The sequence below is a fragment of the Mandrillus leucophaeus genome, unplaced genomic scaffold (assembly GCF_000951045.1).
Source record: "Mandrillus leucophaeus isolate KB7577 unplaced genomic scaffold, Mleu.le_1.0 Scaffold556, whole genome shotgun sequence".
Lineage (NCBI taxonomy): Eukaryota > Metazoa > Chordata > Mammalia > Primates > Cercopithecidae > Mandrillus > Mandrillus leucophaeus.
This window is the reverse complement of record NW_012105986.1, coordinates 816,891-820,953: the sequence shown is the minus strand read 5'-3', so window position 1 is coordinate 820,953 and position 4,063 is coordinate 816,891. Positions and strand designations below refer to the sequence as shown.

At 40.2% G+C, this 4,063-nt stretch overlaps 1 protein-coding gene and 1 pseudogene across 4 annotated transcripts in view; one reads left to right on the top strand and one right to left on the bottom strand.

Annotated features, from left to right (window-relative positions):
* Positions 1 to 4,063, bottom strand: part of LYPLA1 (lysophospholipase I) — a 50,267-nt gene that overhangs the window by 19,838 nt on the left and 26,366 nt on the right. Inside the window, exon 1 of one of the 4 annotated variants that reach the window (XM_011998101.1) lies at positions 3,957 to 3,979. The exons of the other annotated variants lie outside the window; for them this stretch is intronic. The gene's annotated coding sequence lies outside the window, so the exon portion shown is untranslated. Of the gene's footprint in view, positions 1 to 3,956; positions 3,980 to 4,063 lie in introns of those variants that run through there. 4 annotated transcript variants of the gene reach the window in all.
* Positions 488 to 4,063, top strand: part of LOC105552442 — an 8,273-nt pseudogene continuing 4,697 nt past the window's right edge.

Below are 4,063 nucleotides of genomic sequence, written 5' to 3'. Positions count from 1 at the left end.
TAAATTCCAATAAGTTAGTAGCAGAAGAGTACTTTAAAAAACTGTGAAGATAAATGTTAAATCCTAAAAATATGTTTTTTTGTTTGTTTGTTTTGTATTTTTTTTGACGGAGTCTCACTCTGTCGCCCGGGCTGGAGTGCAGTGGCGAGATCTCGGCTCACTGCAAGCTCCGTCTCCTGGGTTCGCACCATTCTCCTGCTTCAGCCTCCTGAGTAGCTGGGACTACAGACGCCCGCCACCACGTCTGGCTAATGTTTTCTATTTTTTAGTAGAGACGGGGTTTCACCATGTTAGCCAGAATGGTCTTGATCTCCTGACCTTGTGATCCACCCACCTTGGCCTCCCAAAGTGCTGGGATTACAGGCATGAGCCACCGTGCCCAGCCTAAAAATACCTTTAAAATGTGGGCCCTCAATACTATTAAAACAATACCCTGAATCTAAAAACAACCCAACAGCTGTTATTTAAGTTTTACCTAGGGATAAAGATGATTTCTCAGATTTCTGAACAGCAATGTGTGCCCCTTCAGATATTTCCACAGGGCTTCACAACTTCCAAAATATAGATATATTTTTAAAATATCTTTATACAATGTACTTATAAAGTAGGCAAGACAAATAAGATAATTAACATTTTACATAAAGAAACAAAGCCTTGGCTGGGTGCAGTGGCTCACGCCTGTAATCCTAGCACTTTGGGAGGGTGAGGCAGGCAGATCACCTGAGGTCAGGAGTTTGACACCAGCCTGCCCAACATAGTGAAACCCCATCTCTACTAAAAATACAAAAATTAGCCAGGCATGGTGGCGTGTGCCTGTAATTCCAGCTACTCAGGAGGCTGAGGCAGGAGAATCGCTTGAACCCAGGAGGCAGAGGTTGTGGTGAGCCGAGACTGTACCACTGGGCAACAGAGCGAGACTCCATCTCAAAAAAAAAGAAAAAGAAAAAGAAAAAAGCCTCAGATAAATAAACTAAATCAGTTGTCTAATATCTCTACATGCTTACTACACTATTTAAAAACAGTAACTTTCACCCGGGCACAGTGGCTCATGCTTGAAATCCCAGCACTTTGGGAGACTGAAGCAGGCGGATCACTTGAGGTCAGGAATTCAAGACCAGCCCAGTCAACATGGTGAAACCCCGTCTCTACTAAAAATACAAAAACTAGCTAGGCATGGTGGTGCATGCCTGTAATCCCAGCTACTCAGGAGGCTGAGGCAGGAGAATCGCTTGAATGGGGAGACAGAGGTTGCAGTGAGCCGAGACTGCACCACTCCACTCCAGCCTGGGCAACAGAGTAAGACTCCATCTCAAAACAAATAAATAAATAAGTAAATAAAACAAAAACAGTAACTTTGGCTGAGCATGGTGGCTCATGTCTATAATCCCAGCACTTTGAGAGGCTGAGGTAGGAGGACAGCTTGAGACCAGGAGTTCAAGACTAGACTAAACAATATAGTGAGACCCACTCTACAGAAAACTTAAGGAAAAAAATGTTTTTAATCCAGCAACTTTATTTCTTCATGTGTACATGTTCACATACATACATGTTCAAAGCAGAATACAGAAAGATTGAAAAACTATAAATAATCAAATCCTTCTAGCCAAGAATAAACAGGTAATTTTCTGATGCATTTCCTTCGGATTTTTCCCATGCATGTCAATTAAGGAATACATGCATACAGTTTCCTGCTTATATTTACATTTGGCCACATACTTGATGCTTTTTACATATTATCTCTACTAAAGAATAAAGTACAAGTAATTTCAGCCTTTCTTATAGCAAACAGTCTAGATAAATGTTAATTAATTATTTTTTTGAGACACAGTCTTGCTCTGTTGCCCAGGCTGGAGAGCAGTGGCGCAATCTCGGCTCACTGCAAGCTCCGCCTCCCAGGCTCACGCCATTTTCCTGCCTCAGCCTCCCAAGTAGCTGGGACTACAGGCGCCCACCACCATGCCCCGCTAATTTTTTTTTTGTATTTTTAGTAGAGATGGGGTTTCACCACGTTAGCCAGGATGGTCTTGATCTCCTGACCTCATGATCCGCCCGCCTCAGCCTCCAAAAGTGCTGGGATTACAGGCATGAGCCACCGTGCCCAGTCCCCTGATTAAATATTTTTCTATTAACTATTTTTCTGTTTCAACCCATCTCCCCCAAAGTGTTAGAGACATATAAAAAGATTAATAACAATAGTATTAACTGCAACACTTACATAACGTTAAGTATAACCAGGATATTGTATAGGGGTTTTGTGTGTATGCACATATGTATATGTGTAAATAGCTATGTTAAAGACCTTTTTCTGAAAACTAGAAAACATATTAAGAAATTAATGAAAATCTATATAAATGGAAGGATATCCCACTTTCATGGACTAGGGGATGTAATTTTTTTTTTTTTCTTTTTGAGACAAAGTCTGGTTCTGTCGCCCAGGCTGGAGTGCAGTGGCGCAATCTCAGCTCACTGCAAGCTCCACCACCAGGGTTCACACCATTCCCCTGCCTTAGTCTCTTGAGTAGCTGGGACTACAGGCGCCCGCCACCACGCCTGGCTAATTTTTTGTATTTTTAGTAGAAACGGGGTTTCACCGTGTTCGCCAGGATGGTCTCGATCTCCTGACCTTGTGATTTGCCCGCCTCGGCCTCCCAAAGTGCTGGGACTGCAGGCGTGAGCCACCGTGCCCGGCTGAGATGTAATATTTTAAAGATGGTAGTACTCCTCAAATTGATCTATGGAGTCAATGCAATCTTTATCAGAACACCTGTTGACTTTGCAGATATTAAAACCCAATCTAAAATTTGTATGGAAACTGAAGAGACCCAGAATAACAACAACAACAACAAATCTTGAAAAAGAACAAAGTTAGAGGACTCACACTTCTCAATCTCAAAAATTCCTACCAAGTAACATTCAGAAAGACTAGTACTAGAGTACAGACAGACATATAAATCAACTGAAAATCCAGAAATAAAATATCACATTTACTGTCAACTTACTTCTGAAACAAATCAACAGGGAAGGAATAGTCTTTTTAACAAATGTAGCTGGGACAAGTGGATATCCACATGTAATACAAAGAAGTTGGACTGCTACCTCATACCAATTGTAAACACTGACCAAAGACCTAAATGTAAGAGATAAAACTATAAAACTAGAAGAAATATACATAAATCTTTGTGATCTCAGATCTGGGAACTTCTCAGATATAACACCAAAAGCACAACCGACAAGAAATAAATAGATAAATTAGAAATCATCAAAATAAACTGTTGTGTTTCAAAGGACACTATTAAGAAAATGAAAAGACAACTTACATAATGGGAAAAATGTTTGTAAATCATATCTAATTAAGTGTCTAGTATCCATAATAAAAAAAAAAACTGTTAAAACCCACGAACAAAAAGACAACCCAATTAAAAAATATGCAAAAGACTTGTCCAAAGAAGATATACAAATGGTCAAAGAGCACAGGAAAAGATATTGAACATCATTAGTCATTAAGGAAACATAAATCAAAGCCCCAGTGAGACATCACTTCATACTCACTAGGATGGCTATCAATATAATGATGAGAGGAATAAATTCTAGTGTTCTGTAGCACTGTTGAGTGAATATGGTTAACTACAATTCAGCGTATATTTTCAAAACACTAGAAGAAAGGATGTTGAATGTTCACAATGCAAAGAAATGATAAATGTTTGAGGTGATGGATATGCTAATTACCCCGATTTGATCCTTACACATTGTATACATTTATCAAAATATATCACTCAGTATGCCATAAATATGTACAATTATTATGTATCAACTAAAAGTAAAAGAAAAAAATACTTTAAAAAAAACTTCAGCCAGGCATGGTGGCTCATGCCTGTAATCCCAGCACTTTGGGAGGCCAAGGCGGCAGATCCCTTGAGGCCAGGAGTTCAAGACCTGCCTGGCCAACATGGTGAAACCCTGTCTCTACTAAACCTACGAAAATAAGCTGGACGTGGTGCGCACCTGTAGTCCCAGCTACTCAGAAGCTGAGGCAGGAGAATCACTTGAACCCGGGAGGCGGAGG